Consider the following 19,664-nt stretch of genomic DNA (forward strand, 5'->3'; position numbering starts at 1 on the left):
AAGAAAGTTGCTTTTTCTGCTCTCTGCTGGCTTAGGAACTCTGCAGGAGACCACGAGGAGCTATACAGTGGAGGAAAGGGAATTTACATGTTTCCCCACTGTAGTGCGATCTCGGAGTTCTTATATTTAAGTAAGAGGGTTTGTGGGGAGCACAGGGGGGCTTGAACCCTGCAAAAACAATAGTTCTCTGTTCTTTATCGGTTTGTTGAACCGATGTTTGCGGAAGTGCACTTTCGCTTAAGTGCACTTTCGCGTAACCATGGGTCTATTGTTTATTTTCGAAAAAGTGAGTTTTCGATTATATACAGTAGATCCATATATATATATATATATATATATATATATATATATATATATATATGTGTGTGTGTGTGTGTGTGTGTGTGTGTGTGTGTGTGTGTTTGTGTGTGTGGTATAAACTACCTGGCTTAGAAAATGCCTTGAAGGCTTGCTAATATGTTTATCTTTATATCTGCTCCGCGTTTCTCACTTCTACTCCTATAACTAGCATACCCAGGGTTAAAAATTGTTTCCACAATTTGTTCCTTGACAGGGACATTATTTTGTATTTTAGATTTCTCATTTTCATCTCCTGACAAGAAGTCCATGTCCAAATCAGTCAATAAGCCATCCCCAGTGGTATCCAAATCAGAAGCAGAAAAGTCATAATTACAGAAGATAGATTTCAGGTGTTGACTCCTTTCTTTTTTTAACACCTCTTCAACCATCACATTTCAAATTAAACCTCACATTACATTTTGGTCGACACCAGGAAAACTTGTGATCAGATTTATATTCATGTAAATCAATAGTGTATTTCTTTTTATTTTCTTGGCCTCAAATTCCCTATCCAGCTGCTTACTAAAATGTCAGCACTCAAAATGCTGAGTGCCCACAAACTGAGAAAAAAAAATACCAAAAACACAGGGAAAAAGCAAATCTCGACAATCTCTCCTCTCCTTTAAACTCCTTCTTTCAGGGGGCAAGATCTCCATATCCCTACAAATTATATATACCAACTCTGAGATTTCCATACTTTGTAGAAAACGGAATATTCCAAAAAATGGCATCTTGGACTTTATATATATATATATATATATATATATATATATATATATATATATATATATATATATATATATATATGCGTGTGTGTGTGTGTGTGTGAGTGTGTGTGTGTGTGTGTGTGTATAAATATATATATATATATATATATATATATATAGATATATATATATATATCTATGGATCTAGGACTTTTGATCGAAAGATCAAAGGCCCGAATCCATTACCACTGAATACACTTTAACGAAAGCTCTTTCATCGAAAAAGCGTTTTTGTTAAAGTATGTTAAAAAACAAAAACAAACAAAAATCCCCCACAAAATCTACTTAACTGCAGGGGGGCAAGTCTCCTTGCAGCCCGCCACACCCCCCTACTTTAATATTCTTACTCCAAGGTCGCACTACAGTGGGGAAAAGGGAATTTTCCCTTACCACACCGTAGTACGACTGGAACAACAAGCATACTTACATGAAAGTGCTGCTTCAGTGAACAGCACTTTCACGCAAGTATGCTCACCAAATTGTGATTCGATGAAAGATGCAGTCGAGCATCTGTACGGATCCCATATATATATATATATATATATATATATATATATATATATATATATATTTATGTATAATATATATATATATATATATAAATATATATATATATATATATATATATCTGTATATACATGTGAGTCCATTCTTTTTGGCCATTTAGTCGCTTTAGTTTGGGATTCGCTCCAGCAGGTCCTGGCAATTCAAATGGTTACCTCCTTATTTAGCTGTTTAATACCAGCCTGATACATAAAAACATCTCTGCCCATAATTCTGAGCATGGAGAATGCTTTACGTTTAGACACAATTAGTTGTATATCAATGTATGTATCATAAAACTTTAACAAATCAGATTGATTAGGATAGTTGAATAGCATACCAGTGTTTAATAAATACAGATGCATTAGCACCAACTCCAGGCGCTTTGATAACCTTTAAGTCTTGGCATGCCATTCCCATGTCAATGTAAGTTCTGAAAGTTTTTAGAGTCCATATAAATGACAGTTTCATTAACTCCTTATCTAGGGCTGCAATCTCTACAGCATTATCAGCAGAAGTGGCCAAAAAAGATGAAGCCCTCTATATATATTTAATTTTGATAGCAAGGCGATGACAAATGTATTTTGTTATTTCCTGAATAGGTAATAGTAATAATAATAATAATAATAATAATAATAATAATAATAATAATAATAATAATAATAATAATAATAATAACAATAATAATAATAATAATAATAATAATAACAACAACAATAATAATACCCATTTGCTAACCAGGTAGGCCCACTGGGCACATAATCCTTTTTCACATGTGACCCAGCAGTGATTTCTGGAAAAGTGACTTGCTCAAGGTCGCATAGAAGACAAATGAGGGTAGAGGGAATCATACTCTGTACCAATGGAACTACAGCTCACAGCCTTAACCCTCTATGCCAACTGGCAGGCAGCTGAGCTGGTCTTGAGACCTTTTTTATACAGACTCCCTGCCAGAAGGCAAATAAATCAAACGGGTTTCGATTAGTACAATGAAAACGCATTTTTTCGAATGCGTTTTCGTCGACACATGTAGAGCGAACAGGCAAAACAGCAAAGCAGCTGTTCAGTGAATTCTTTCCCTGAGAAAGAAGTCACTTGACCGCTTCGTTGTTTTGCCATGTTCTGAAGTGTAGTGTGGTCCCTTGTCCGGTATAGCTCCGGAACGTGATTGTGCAACAGTTACTGACCTTAGGGTTAGGGTGCAGGTTAAGGTAAGTGCATATTTATGAAAGTGTTTACTGTTTTATATTTTGTGTTAGATGTATGGTTGAGTTATGTTTGTATGTGTTTTCAGCTGTTTACTTTTGTTTTGGGGGGGTAGAATTAGGGTTAAGGTAAGTGTGTATGTGTTTGGAACTGTTTATGTAAATGTGTGAGAGTTACTGACCTTAGGGTTAGGGTGCGGGTTAAGGTAAGTGCATATGGTTTAAAATGTTTACTGTTTTTTTTTTTGTTAAATGTATGGTTGGGTTATGTGCATATGTGTATTTAGTTATTTACTGGTTTTTGGGGGGGTATAATTAGGATTAGGGTATGTGTGTATGTGTTTGGAAGTGTTTAATGTTTTTTTTGGGGGGTTGGAACAGCGATTTCTTTCCCTAGGAAAGAAATCGCTGTTCTGTGGTTTCGACATTTTCTGCTTTCACTGAAAATGTGTCGATGAAACATTGTTCGCTGTTTTTAGCATTCGATGTTGCAATATAGACCCAATCAAACATAGTTTCAGCAGCACGAGAAATAGCATGATAATAAAGCAGTGCTTGTGTTAGCTCCTGCAACAGAATATTCTAGGCACAGACTTACAAAATGGAAACAGGTAAGACATTGACTTGTACATAGGGTGGAGCTCACCTCTAGGTAACTGCTTAGTAATAATATAACCAAGCTCAGTAGCATAGAGTAATGGAGCCCTGACTGTGACTGAGCCAGCATTTCATTAATGGCTTGGACACCTGAGTAGCCATATAGGTGGTGGAAAGGAGCAGCTTTGGCAGCCCATCTGCTCCAGAAGGGGAGATGATTTTCTGCCCATGATATGATATCCACAGTGATGAGGATGCTGCCTCAGTTTCCAGTCAGATAATGATAACATTTTGCCATTGAAGTTGGCTGCTGACAGTGTGTGTGGTGTTGCATTTGACTTCAGTAATTTAGCCAGTTAGAGCATACAAAATCCACTGCATGCAGGACAGCATATGTGTATGTTGCCAGCTGGTCTGTTCCACTTCCTTTTCCTTCCCAACCTGCCAGTAGTGCAGTCCCAGCCCAAAGAGATAGTAACGGGGGCATTCAGGTTAAAATGGTAGAGCCATAACTAGGGTCTGATGAAGGGGATAGCTGCCCAGGTGCAAAGTTGTTAGGAGGCATTCAAATGCAGCATCAACATTTGATTAGAAAAGCGGCAGCTTATTATGTTAGTAGCTCAGTAACTGTAGCAATGAGCTTGTTATGTTAGTAGCTCAGTAACTGTAGCAATGAGCTTGTTATGTTAGTAGCTCAGTAACTGTAGCAATGAGCTTGTTATGTTAGTAGCTCAGTAACTGTAGCAATGAGCTTGTTATGTTAGAGAAGAAGTTTTTTGTTAATATACTCAGCTACTTCAGGAAGACTTTTTAAAACTTTTTTTCTTTTAGTCCACAACATTGGATTGAAGAGCTGCCAGTCCATTCAACTGCCCAGTACACCAGATGACCTTCTAGCTATGTCCTTCTAAAATGGTGCAGCCGTACTTGATCAAGATAAGTAAAATGTGTTCCTACCATGATATTCACAAAGCCACTGCACACACGTAAATGAATTCTGCTCATTCTATTTAGCATGCCACCATGGATGACCATAGTTCAAAGAATGGAATCACAGTTCTGTCCAGTGGTACATAGTCATTGTCATGTTTTCTTGAATGGCACACAGAAGCACCTGGTATGTTAATGGGTACCAGGCACTTCTGTATAGCCTGACAGAGCTACACAATACTACTGTGTATGGTAGCTACTTACCTTATAGCTTGCCTTACCAGCTGAATCGCAAGTCATTCAATATGCAATTCGTGATGGGGGTCATTACCATATAATGGTAATGAGGGACCTGGTGCTGGCTGCGAACATACCTGTATCATGTGGAGGTGTGAGACAAGGTAACACATGCTGGCAAGTTTATCTACATTGTATGGGACTCTGTTGCCAGGAGGGATTTTCCTGCCAAGCAAATGAGAGGTAGGGGAGCTTGCAGTGTTTCAGCACTAGTATGTTTCTCACCTCTGTCTGATCATCTACATTCCATGCAGGGGAGGGGACTGGTTTCAGCCAGAACTATTAAGCTAGTTATTTGTACTTCATTGGAGTGCTGACATTTATACAATGTGACCAGCATTTAGATCACTTTGCCAATGGTGCACAATCAGGGTTGGACTTATTTGTATAGGAGCTAAGTGCCTGAGATGTAAGGGGTCTTCCACGATCACACTCCAATGTGTAATAAGGGTTTCTGTACCAGTGTATAACACAAAAGGCCCTGTGCAGCAGGGCAGCTTATTTTTAAATCTGGGCCTTAGTCTTTCAACAGGAGCACATGTTACATCTTCAAGGAATGTCACAATTCAAAAGGCAATAATAAACATATTATTTCAGCCGTAACAAAAATAGGTCACTTGTGTCATCTTGCATAAAGTACATTATGACTCTGTTTCCCTCTCTCTCTCTCTCCATGATTTTACATAGAACACTGGTCAGTCTGTTGGGAGTATATGTATTTTGGTCTTCTGTGAGCTCACTGTCATTTGAGAATTTGGTACTACTACAACCTATTGCTCTAAGTAAGTGGGATGCCCCCTTTCTAGCATTTTCCATGGCTGATAGTGGTTTTGTTAGGATTGTCTTGATTTCTCATGGGGAACTCCCAGGCACATTTTCCCATGGAACTTAACGCTTTAATTTTACTTGTAGCCACAATTACCATATTTGTAGATATATAAGGAATATATTTCCTTGTCTTTGCTGAACCCCAATATGTATCTTTGCTTACTGTGAAGTTTGCACAGTGTTTATGTTTTGCAGCTGGGTGATCATTTCATTGCATATACGGAGCGTATTACATTCACAGTTTCCCTTTTAATTTCTGATGTACTTAAGGAATGCAGTATTATTACTGTCAGTCTTTCAGATAAAGCTGAGTCAGTAGTTCAGTCCAAATGGTTTGATAAGAAAACTAAGTGGCTTCTGTACATTATTTAATCTAGACCTGCTTTATAATGAGAACATTTCTGAAAACTAAGTATCAAATAATACAAATTATGTGCATTTTGTAATAGATGCAAAACCAGCCATCAGCTCTAATTAAATAGCTGCAGCAAGTTTCTGCCTTGTATTATAAAAGTATTCAAAATTGATTATTCTGGATATATCTGTCATTTGTTGATATGCACTGAAGCTATAGTGCTAAATCTATTCAGTTGAGTGTAATAAAAATAGTAGACATCTGAGGAGCATTACAGTTATTTGCATATTTTAAGCAAGCAATAATGCCCGGCAGGTTGTGTGTTAATGTGTAATTAATGCCCACCCATGGGTGTTGTGAGGTCCAACACTGCAGGCAGAGGGTCTCTACATCCTTGGAAGAGCATTAATTACACATTAACACATACCCTGGAGGGTATTATCGCTCTTAGAGAATGGGCTTTCTGTAAAATTGTTCTGTTTTACTTACTTATGTATTTTTTAAGTACTATTTTATTTTTTTAAATATATTTTTGATGTAAAATAGTTCCTCTGCGTAATGTTTCATACTTGCTGCAGTATATTTTAATGGTGTTGGAGGAAGCATTTTACATCCAAAATATATTAAAAAAATAAAATAGTAATTAAAAACTACATAAGTGCTGGCATAAATCATTCTCTCTTCATTCTGTCTCACACATGCTACCAGGGGATCATTGGATCACTGTCGCACTTCACTCACTCACTCTGTCTCACACACACACACACACACACACACACACACACACACACACACACACACACACACACACACGCATACCATGCGTGCACGTGCACACACACACACACACACACACACACACACACACACACACACACACACACACACACACACACACACACACACCTTTTTTGTTGTCTTCTTTTTTGTTTACATTTTACACTCACTAAACAGCAAAAGAAGCACTGTTTAGTGAGCGTAAAATAATGATGGCCATTTCGTTTTCTAAGTCCGAGCTCCACGGCAGCTTGATATGCTGCCATGAAGGGGCAGACTCGTTTTTCAGTAGGCATTACTTGTACATTAATACCCTGTTGGATAATGCTTGTCTCCAATCAGGGTACTGATATACTGTAAACCCATTCTTTAATATTTCTATGAGGTGATGCGCATGGAAAGTTATCAATTTATCGGAGATTACTGCATGATTTTGAGAAGTATTCAGTTTGTATTGTCATAATTTATGGCAGAGAAGGGAGAGATTATTTCATTATATAGCAGAATTTCTCCATGACTCCAAAATGATTACATTATTTGTCTAAGGTACATGTGGAACAGTCCAAGCCTCTACACACACACACACAGACACACACACACACACACACACACACACACACACACACACACACACACACACACACACACACACACACACACACACAAACACATGCACACAAGAGATCTGAGAGTTTTTTTGCCACAGATGTAAAAAGCTGCTTCCTATTGAATGCACTTCTGGTGATTTTTTCAGTAAAAACTGCATTTGACTTAAATGTCTTCAAGTGACTATCACAGACTTGCATAGAACATAACAGGAAATATTTGTGTCATATCAATTGGTTAATTTTAATGTTAAAGTTGTTTGCATTTTTTCAGATTGTTCAAGTGAAGAGTGAAGACTTGTAATTACTAGTACTTGACTATAACTACCTTGCCTGTTTAAAAAGGCTCTGCTGAGTGCACAGATCAGTTTTTGCAATTCAAATTTTTGCAACATACAGCCTATGTGTGTTCTAGCAGTTTTCATAAAAGAGCTCATATCTTGCTGTGTGTTGTGATGCAGTTATGGTAAAGAGAAATGGTACTAAATTGTTTAATTATGTGTCAGCTTATTAATAAGGATGTTAATATCTGAGCTTCAGATGAAACTTTAACTGAGGTTCCATCTGTATGAGTTGGTGGCAGCTCAGATGGATGTAGAAGATCTCACAGCACCTATGAAAAGAGTAGGGGTATTGGCCAAATTTACCCTTGTAGTATAAATACCACATTGAATCTCTGCGAAAAAGAAGCTAGTAGCCAAATAGGACTAACCTGGTCAACAAAGGATAAAATAAGCAAGTAAATAAATATATCAGTAAGCTGAAGTATTTTTATGACTCTTTGTGAAAGAATATCTTTCTCTGTAATAAAACAAGAGCTATACATTGGTGCAGTATTTTCCTCCACTTCTGTAAAGATGCTATCAGAAAACTTAGCTAGCAAAGCAAATTAATTATTTCTGAATAATATTGTTATCAACAGAGAATTGTACATAGAAATTTCACAAATCTGTTTATAAAAACTAAGATATTCTACTTATTGTATTTATTGATATTTATTTGCATAGTCTGCAAGTCCTCCCTGCATTTGCATGGGTTAATCCAGGTACTCCGGTTTCCTCCCACATTCAAAGACATGCATCTGGAACATTTCTCTCCAGGCTTCCACTGAATATAGGCTTTGTCCTAGTCAGACTTTCCCAGTTAACAAATGTTAATTAAATAAATAATAAGTAAATACAAATATTTACATTTTTACTAAACCGTAATATTTCTGTTTTCAAAGAGCTGATAAAGCATGTTGCTTTCATGATCCTCTTGACTTGAACTGGAGTATTCTTTGTTCTTAAGACCATATCCAGATTTTACAGACATTACTTGACTGAATGTCAACATCGGATGGCAAACAATCATACCAGGATATTAGACCCTGGGAAGGGTTCTAATAATACGGATTACCAGACAACCCTGTTGAAGAAACAAGGGCTGCAATCTCTTCAGATGCATCAGTCACATTATTTTTTGTAATACTGCAGCATTATAAATAGTTTGAGTATTATTGCTTTGTAGCATTCTCTAGACCCAGCAGATATTATTGTATTATAGGATGGCTTGTACCCTAATCATACGTTGGTAGTATCATCCAATGGTTAGTGTGCATTTTACTTTTCCGTCTTTTTTTAAACAAGTTTCTGCATGCATGCATGCATATATGTATGAGCTGTGATTTTTTTTCTTCATACTGAGGGATGTATCAAATAACCTAAAGAGGATGACCAGTATTTTATTTAATCAGTAATCTGGAAAATACAAATCAACAAAATATCTGAACTATATGCTTGGAGCTCTCTCAAATCCTAAGGTGTTTTTGTTGTCTCAGAAACATGGCTCAACCAAATGTATTCAGTGAAGAGGCCCTACCTTCTGATTATAGTATGTTTAGATTAAGAAGAGAAAGCAGATGGGGAATTGGTACAGCAACAATGCTGAAAAACAATGTCCAGTTTCACCTCTGCACATATAACATCATTGTATGAATGCATAAACACAAATCATTCAACTTCAACTAAATCCAAAGTCAAATGAATTTAGCTTTCGATACCCTACACTTCAAGACATTATAGCCTGGTTATCAAAACCATTAAAACAGAAATTCTCATATCTGGAAATGATAATATAAATTGAGCTGCATTACACCCCTCTATCAGCTATTCCCTCAGTCCTTATTATTTGTCTCAGTTCATTGTCATTCCAACCAGGCATTGCAAGACCAATAAATCTACATCAGTCTTGGACTAGATACTTACTACTAACCCCATTAAAGTCACTCAAGCACACAATTTAACTGCTTCTCTGATTGATGACCACGGCCACAAATATCATTATAAAGTATAACAGACATACACAGTTTTATTGCAATAAATTAGTTAGAAACATCAGGAAATATAATGCTGACCCTTTCAATAATACTTTGTATCAAGTTGACTGGAACTTCTTAAAACAACCTTTAATCATATTTTCTTAACTTTAGAAAATGAGCATGTATCAGTTAGGAAAAGTCCAAAGCAGCAAATAAAAACCTCCTCATCAAAGGTTGTTCTGCCAAGACACCGATACAAGTCAGAGCAAAACAAATAGCAGCAACCACCACTCGGATTTCTTGTTTTATTCCAATAAAAAAGCGATAAGTAACAGCAAAATACACAAAAGATAAATGCTTTCGGGCTGTGCCCTTCTTCAGATAAAAACGTTGTATGACAGTGTTGTTTAAAAAAGAGTGGCAACCAATCATGTTTTAGTACAAAACCCACCTTTTCTTGAGTGTGGGTTTTGTCCTTTAATCTTTTTAATGATCTTCTTTAAATAAGGGCAATAAAAACTATCACCTTGCTGTATAAATATACAAAATGTACAATTAGTTTCACATGTTTTAGTGCTTTTCTCACATGGTCTAGGTTTAAATTCAACAAAACTTTTAATATTCCTGGCCTTCCTATAAACAAATGATGGGGCTTCACCTAAGATGTTAATCAGAAAAGGGTTTCCTGTGACAATGTCCCAGTTTTCTTCAATAATATTTTTGATACTGTGATAATCCAAAGTGTGTGTCAGGATGCAGCATTTGTTATTCTCTGTGGGATTACTTAACATTTTTCTACTGGGGAGGTTGAGTAAAGGTGCTTCAGTCCTTTTCAGTTCTATAATGGGTTCCAGGATGTTTTTTAACATCTGACTTTCATAGCCTCTCACTAGAAAATCATTCTCTAAGTTGTTCAGGTTTCTCAAAAATGGTTCCATCTCTGTGGTAATTCGAGCTAATCTATAGCCTTGGGATTTCACTACATTATACTTGGTTTTTGTAGGATGTAGACTTTTACTGTGGTGTAATAAGTTAACCCGTGTTGGTTTTCTGAATAGATCAGTGGTGATTCTGTTATTGTTGGTGTCCTTGGAAATCTGCATATCTAAGAAAGTGGTTGAAGTACAGCTATGGGAAGAGGTAAACTTCAGGAAGGGGGTTGTTTGATTGAGATAAGTGATAAAATCTCCAAGCTGCAAGGTGTCACCTTCCCACACAATAAAGACATCATCAATAAAACGTAAATAGCATGTGATATGCTGCATGTAGTCTGTGTTGTTTAACACAAAGTCCTCCTCCCATTTGCCCAGGGCTATGTTAGCTATGCTGGGAGCCATGGCAGCCCCATTGCTATACCAGTTTTTGTTTGTAGTGTTTGCCATTGAAAGTAAAGAAATTGAAGTCCAGTACAAGATTAATGAGCTTGCTTAACTTTTGCAGTTGTGCCTGTGTACCCTGATTATGTTTCTTAAAAGACTCCATAGCTGCTGTTATACAGTAATTGTGAGGGAGCACTGTGTACAAGGATTCCACATCAGTAGTTACCAAAATACTGTCAGCTTCCACTGTAATGTTTTTTATTTTCTTCAAAAAATCCATTGAATATCTTATGTATGACTTATTCTTTTCTGCTAGAGGTTTCAGAAAGTAATCAAGGTAAATGGCTGTGGCTTCAGTAAGGGAACCTCCACTTGCTACCACCGGTCTATAAGGTGGGTCTTCTCTGTTCTTGTGTGGCTTTGGTATTCCAAAAAAGTAAGGTAAATGTGGGCATGGGCTCCATAAATAATTATAAAGATTTTCAGTGATAAGTTTTTCTTCCCGTAATGTGGTGAGATTAGTGTTCCATAAATCATATGCTCTTTTTATGTCATCCATGGTAAATAACTCATAAAATCTGTTATCCTCCAGCATGTTCTCTATCTTTTGATTGTAGCTAGTGGTATCAGTCACAAGTATACCTCCTCCCTTGTCTGCCTTCATTACACGCCTGGATTTATCATTGCCTAGCTCAAGCAATGCTTTTCTTTCTCCCTGTGTTAAGTTATAAAGTTTTTTCATAGGAGGTTTTTAAGCAATTTCCTGATATCCATCTCACATTTCACTTCAAAAGCAGCTAGTGTTTGATGTAGTGGTGGACAATAGCTGCTAGGCCTTTTTATAGTTTCATCAATAGGCTTATTTTCAATGTCATTACTTTTGCCATGAAACTGTACCCTTAAGTTGAACTTCCTCACAAACATTTTAAGGTCTATCAGTACTTGAGCAACCTCACTCCTGCAGCTTGGTACAAAAGTAAGTCCTTTGGACAACACACTTTTTTCCTCTTCAGTCAATGCTTTAACAGAGTGGTTCCAGATAAGTGGAGCACCTGTTATAGTGGTACCTGTTGTTGTTGTTATTATTGTACCTGGGTTGTTCCATACTAGGACTGTAGCTGGGTTCCAGTCACATTCCCCATCTGTCCACTGTTTGGTTCTCCTGTCTCCTGGGAGTTTGTTGATAGATGAGACCCCTGGAATTCCTCCTCTCTCGGTGGGTTGTAGTAAGCTGTGGTGTGGTAAAGAAACTGGTCTCTGTGATGGTGCTGCTGCTCCTGGTAGCCGGATTGTCTGTGGTCCCGGTTGTCCTGGTAGTCCTGTAATTCATCCTGTAGAAATCTCTGTCGGTTCTGGTTGCTGCTGTGGCTTATGTTCCTGTCCTGATTCTTCTGTGATGTCAAAGACTTCTGCGGAGTGTTGATAGCAGGAAGGGATGGGATTGTGGGGAATGAGATGTTGGAGGGGCAGTCTCCTGCTGGTCCTGTATTGTGCCCCTGTCTGGTTTTGTGCGAGGATCTCCCCTGGGAAAATCCCATTGAGCTCTGCTTGCACGGTTATATTTTCCCTTATATCCCCTGTAATAACTAAAACCTTGTCTGTTGTTGGTTCTCCTGTTATTGTTGATATTATTATTGTACCTCCTAGTAAGTCTCCCAGGATCATCTTTGTTCAGTTGATCTCGTTTCATTTTATTAATCTTTCTTTCTTTAATGGACGGCTCATATCCTTTCACTCTTTCTTTAAGTAGCTCAAATTTAGCATCTAGGTTATTGTGGTTCTCATTTTCCAATGTTGTTTTTAAAGATGTGATGTCAGCCTTTGTAGCTTCCTGCACAATAAGGTTGTTCCTTACTAGCAGACAAATAAGTTTGTAGCTGGCATCCTCTAAAATATCTTCACATTCCTTAGAAAGTGAATCATCCATATTTTTCCACATTGGTCTTTTGTTCAATCTAAGTCCCCGGGGTAGTCTCTTCTTATCTATGCTTTGTTGTAAATAAATGTGTTCCCAGTAGAGACCCTGCATGCGTTTCAGTTGCTTTTATAGTTTAGAAAAAGTCTCTGAATCCATATTTTCTAGGCCCATTCTTCCCTGTCCATTTTCTGTATCCATTTGTATCTTATCTGCTTGTGTATCATTCCAGATAGATACAGTCTACAAACAAAAAACTGGTATAGCAATGGGGCTGCCATGGCTCCCAGCATAGCTAACATAGCCCTGGGCAAATGGGAGGAGGACTTTGTATTAAACAACACAGACTACATGCAGCATATCACATGCTATTTACATTTTATTGACAATGTCTTTATTTTGTGGGAAGGTGACACCTTGCAGCTTGGAGATTTTATCACTTACCTCAATCAAACAACCCCCTTCCTGAAGTTTACCTCTTCCCATAGCTGTACTTCAACCACTTTCTTAGATATGCAGATTTCCAAGGACACCAACAATAACAGAATCACCACTGATCTAGTCAGAAAACCAACGAGGGTTAACTTATTACTCCACAGTAAAAGTCTACATCCTACAAAAACCAAGTATAATGTAGTGAAATCCCAAGGCTATAGATTAGCTCGAATTACCACAGAGATGGAACCATTTTTGAGAAACCTGAACAACTTAGAGAATGATTTTCTAGTGAGAAGCTATGAAAGTCAGATGTTAAAAAACATCCTGGAACCCATTATAGAACTGAAAAGGACTGAAGCACCTTCACTCAACCTCCCCAGTAGAAAAATGTTAAGTAATCCCACAGAGAATAACAAATGCTGCATCCTGACATACACTTTGGATTATCACAGTATCAAAAATATTATTGAAGAAAACTGGGACACTGTCACAGGAAACCCTTTTCTGATTAACATCTTAGGTGAAGCCCCATCACTTGTTTATAGGAAGGCCAGGAATATTAGAAGTACATGACTAATTGTATTTTATTTTATTTTTTTCTACAAATTGGTTTTGTCTGTGTACTTAATAAAAACAAATTGGTTTTGTCTTATAATTAAGTTTCGACTGGAAACAGATTGCCTGCCTTGCTTGGATTACTTTGAATACTTAGTAATGCTGTAGAATTATATATTTTCTATTACTTTTTGACTTGACAAGTACATGATGCAGGAATCCTACTCAGCAGTAAGACAGTCGATACAGAATGCTCACAGTGATTAACTAGAATATATATGGACTTTAAAGTGGCCATCTTCCACACAGAAACTTTGACTGTAAAAGGCTGACAAACCAAATGTTGACACATTACCACACACACACACACACACACACACACACACACACACATACATTATTTTTTGAAGGTGGGCAAGCCCCCATACCCTGATAATTACATATACTAACTCTGAGATTGCAAAATCCCCGGGAAAAAGGAATATTCCCCCAATTGGGGATTGTCAGTCTCACACACCAGTTGACCATCTGCATGTATTTACCAAATGTGATTGATTAAACAAATGTTGATAAACAAGCATTTAGACCAAATGCAGAACCTGATACATATATATATATATATATATATATATATATATATATATATATATATATATATATATATATTTATTATTTATTTTTTATTTTACATTTGTTAATCGGGGGTGTCTGACTGAGCCAAAAAGGCCCTTTTTCAGCAGAGGCCAGGGGAGAAAAGCTCCACAAAGAAAAATTACAGATATATTTAGTTATTTAGACATGATCAGTATACACACAAATTACAAAAGACATGTTTTTACAGTGGTATATATATATATATATATATGTGTGTGTGTGTGTGTGTGTGTGTGTGTGTGTGTGTGTGTGTGTGTGTGTGCAATGGCTAGATAGATATACATTTATACATACATACAGATATATATATATATATATATATATATATATATATATATATATATACATATACACATACAAATATACACTGGTGCTCTTCCTCTCTAAACCAATTCCTAAAATGTAAATAGTTTTACTGTCTCCAACCTACTTGTGTAACAGCTCAAGTTTGACATTCATATAAGTAATGTCATAAGGAAAACTGATCAAAAGGACTCAGAGCTCTGTATAGAGCCAAGCCATGTCTTACTGGTCATGCCTATCTCCCATCCACACTTTTTATATTGTCCATATCCTCACTAGCTGACAGAAGGTCTCCTAGGAAAACATAGTGCTGCACTAAAATTAGCAAACTCACTGTTAATTTGCCAAACATACCCCATTAGTGCCACCTACTCTCAAAAATAATTTTGATGAAATTCCCAGACTATATTAAATTCCATTAGCTAAAAACTGTTTCTTCCCTGCTTTATCTTCCACATGAGTGCCCTTTCCTGAAACTCCACCTGCAGTGGTATAACCCCGGCACACATCTCTGCTTTAAAAATGCCAGAAGTAATCAGAGGATGCATTTTACTCCAATTATACCTCCAAGAGATGGGATACCATACTCAGCCCACTCAGGCAATATGAATGTTCAGAGTAGTGTGGCTATGCATGCACTAGTGAACTAGAACAGCAATAATACTGATTTTAGTGTTGTAGTTTTGGTTAAAATCAGTTTATCTAAAGGAAGTGATGCAGTATATGATTAAATAAATTGGAAGCTATAATGATAATCAAATATTGAACTATGTTGCCTTTATGAATAATGAAATAGCATGGAATTATTTAATTTAATTTAATTTAGTTTAGTTTAGTTTAGTTTACTTTATCTTAATATAATTTTAAAATGTTTAATATAAGACTATGTATATTTTGATGTTTCTGTAAATGTGAATATTTGGTAATTGATTTATTGTTTGAATTTACTGTTTAAGTGTTGGTACTGTGTATTGTATGTAATTCTCTTAGAAGGGATGGAGCTGACATGCTAGAGAGTACAATATATTAAATTCCATGTTTTTGCAGTATCTGCCTTGCTTTTTTATTTTGTATATTCATCTTGAAGTGATATGGTGGCATGAATAATACGCTTAGCTTAACAAGAAGCATCCATGATCATTTCTAAATGCTTGATTATGTCAATGCACAATCCCAAATGGCTAACTAGTTACTATCCTGTCTATACAATCTGCTTCTACAGCCCTCGTGTCTTACTATCAGTTGTGACTAGTTCATTCTAATTACATTTTCCCCTCTTATCTGACTTTCAAGTTGACTTCCTACACAAAGGCCTCCACCCCAGTCTACCTTCCTAAGATTGAAACATTAGTATATTAGGATCTATTACATTGCTACTACTTTGGAACTAAATACTGAAACCTCCTTTGTATCTAATATTCAAGTTTACATTCTACGCAAATGCCTCCAACCCTAATCTAACTTTCTAAATCAAAATGCTATTACTTTCAAACCTGCTATATTGCTACCACCTTGAAACCACCAAATACTGAAAACTGCTTTTGACATTTACTAAGTGATTTACAATATAATTTTACCTCATTATATGATTTATTAATGTAAGACATGCTTATTTTGTATGTATGTATGTATGTATGCATGTCAGTATATTACTGTGTAATACTTTACCTGGCACATCTTTTGCCTAATTATCATGCTAGCTGAACTATAAAGTTTTTTTTGTTACCCTAGGTCTCCACTGAAAAGGGATCTTGAATGACCCATTCAAAAAAATCATGGCAAACAAATGCAATAAATAAATAAATTCTTATTTAAATGCATCAATATGGTTTTCTTTACTAATGCCAGTTGGCAAGGAAAAGAACATTGCCTTTTTAACTCACTAAGCATTACAGACTAATGTGATATGAGAATGAAGTGTAATGTTTTATTAATAAAGTGCATGTTGTGAATACAAAGGTCCTGTATACAGTATAAAATATATTTTGTTTTCTACTGCTTTTTTTATACCTCCCTAAGTGGCTACTTGCAGTGGCCTGAGTGTATTTTTAGATAGAGGGTTGGTCTGCTACAGTTATACATAATCAGTTCCATCAAGATCTGATTCTTTCAGAAGCTGATTCAGTATTTAACATTTATGAATTTAACATTTAATGTTTGTGGTGGGTGGGTTATGCTGCAGTGTGTACATCATTGTTGGAATTTGCTCGTGAGGGTGAAGTTTGAGTGTTTTATTAATGTAAGACATGCTTATTTTGTTATTTTATTAATAAAGTGCATGTTGTGAATACAAAGGTCCTGTATACAGTATAACATATATTTTGTTTTCTACTGCTTTTTTTATACCTCCCTAAGTGGCTAAACAGAGCAGGATGATTGTATCAGTGAATAACGCACACCTTAAATGTGTGTTAATGAATTATATAGCTGTTAGACCGCTTTTGCTATCCATTGGTTTGTAAAGAATCAGCATTTTATATTTCATTTTCAAGTGTGCACAGTTAGATACTGTCGGTCTTCCTTGCATATTGATGTATACATTATAAATACTTACATAATATATATATATATATATATATATATATATATATATATATATATATATATATATATAGTCCGTTAGCAGCTCCCTTAAAAGCAGCTGCAGTAAATACAGATGGGCCAGAATCAAAAGCAAGTTGTATTTATCCACAATGCACTTTGTACAGTTTAGAATGGAGTGTGTCGAGTAGTTTTTGCTGTTTTGCATATTTCAGTCTAAAGCTGTGAAACATTATTACAGAGTTACTTACCACATTGTTGTATGAATCCCTCTATTTTCTATTATTATTAACATTTTTAGTGAGGAAAAGAATGTGGTTACTCTTTCTTTTCTTCACTAAGCATTAATTTGTTTTTTTTATTCAAATAATTTTATTCAGAAAAACTTTTTTTTAAAAAACAATAAATAGTAAATATAACAGATCAAATAAGAGTGAATTGAATTAACTATTTACAGAATATACAATGGCCTCAGGTCAGACAAAGTCAAAAGGAATACAATCATAGATACACAGACAAATAATAAAGATTATTGTACAAGCATTAACAAATTATAACTTGCATTCTTGCTTCCTCTTTTCTTATGAAGATAAAATTGTGTCCATTTTAAGTGTCTCTATTAGGAAGAGAACTTTCTCCCAAGGATTATTAGTCCATTTCTTCGGAAAGATCCTCATTTCCTTGACTTTAATTTCCAACAGTGCTACTTATTTCAATAGAGTGAGAAAATCATCAATTATTGGGATGATAGAGGAGCTCCATTTCCTAGTGATGCATTTTTTGAGACAGCCATTGTAGTCCAAAGAAGATAAAGTTCATTCTTTTTCATAGTAGTGGTTTCAATTTTATTCAGAAGAATTAATGACTTTGACAAAATGAAAGAATCAGTAAAAATGACTTGTAGAAATTCACAAATATCCTCCCAAAATTTTTATTATGAATACAGTCATATATAATATGTGACCAATCAGCATTACATTTTAGATTACATCTCCAGCATATTGCATCATTAGTATTTTTAAATCTAGCTATTTTATTACGGGTGTAAAAGGCTCTATGCAAGAATTTCCATGCAAAGATTCTCCAACTTTGCATATTTGAAGTTAACTTAATAGAATATAGTATGTTTATTTTTGACTCCTTAAATAACTACAATGAACAATCTTTATTGATAAAATTCCAGAATTTCTGGTTAGATTTTGTTTTGTAACTAATAATAATTTTATATAACTTTGAAGTTAAATTTGTCCAATTAAATTCTCTGTATAGTACTTCATATAGATAAAATATAAATTTAGGTATGGAGTTAAATGAAGAATTTTCTATTGCTCTACACATATCGTGCCCATATGGTACCAGACTATTAAGAACTAACCAGTCACTACTTGATAGACTGAATGTATTAATTATCTGACTGACATTCATGACTGTCAGATTTTTTATACATTGATACCAACATGAGAAATTATTTCCTTTCCATGAGTTAAGAGTATTTATGGAAATGTTATTAACAAAATTTTTTGTAATATTAAAAGGAGTTAATAACTGAAACCATAATTTACTTTCAATATTATTGTTTATGAAGTTCTGGAAAGTGTTATAAATGTAATTTATATAATTTAATTTAGTAGGTTTGGTGAAGTTGTATTGTAAGTTGATACAGGTGATATTCCAGAGTACATTGTTCTGTCCAAGCAGTTGTATATTTTTTGCTAATTTATTTTCTTCCTGAAAAATAGCAGTATGTAATGTTTTCCAAGCGGAAGAACATTTTGGATCTATCCAATTTATAACTGTTTTAAGAATAGATGCTTTAATGTAAGATTCTAAATCAGGAAAGTTTATGCCCCCCATTTCCCAGGGTCTAATATAGTTTAGGAAAGCAATCCTATTTTTATTGGGATACCAAAGGAATCTTAAAAAGATTCTATTTAATTCTTTTAAAACTATTTTACTAGGTATAATAGGTATTGCTAAAGCAATGTAGTTTACCTTTGGGAGAAGTACCATCTTTATTAACTGCAATCTGTCTTCAAATGTTAGAAACAATTTATTCCATTTCACTATTAATGATTTAAGTGTACCCAGAATATTATTATGATTTGTAGATAGAGTTAATTCTAATGTTTCAAATAAAATAATTCCTAAGTAATCTAGAGAAGAAACCTGTTTCCCAACAATTGGATTTATGTTAGAAATTGAATTATTTTCATTATTTAATAGCATGTGTTTTGATTTGGAAGCATTAATCTTTAAACCTGAGATGTGATAAAAGTTTTCAGCTAATAAATTTAGTTCACATAGTGACTCTTCTGAATTTAATAAAGTGAGTAGAATATCATCAGCAAAGAACATTATTTTGGAATGAATTTGATTATTAATTTCAATACCTTTAAT

The sequence above is a fragment of the Protopterus annectens genome, chromosome 10.part0 (genome assembly GCF_019279795.1).
Source record: "Protopterus annectens isolate FY-2018-M chromosome 10.part0, PAN1.0, whole genome shotgun sequence".
Taxonomy (NCBI): Eukaryota; Metazoa; Chordata; order Ceratodontiformes; family Protopteridae; genus Protopterus; species Protopterus annectens.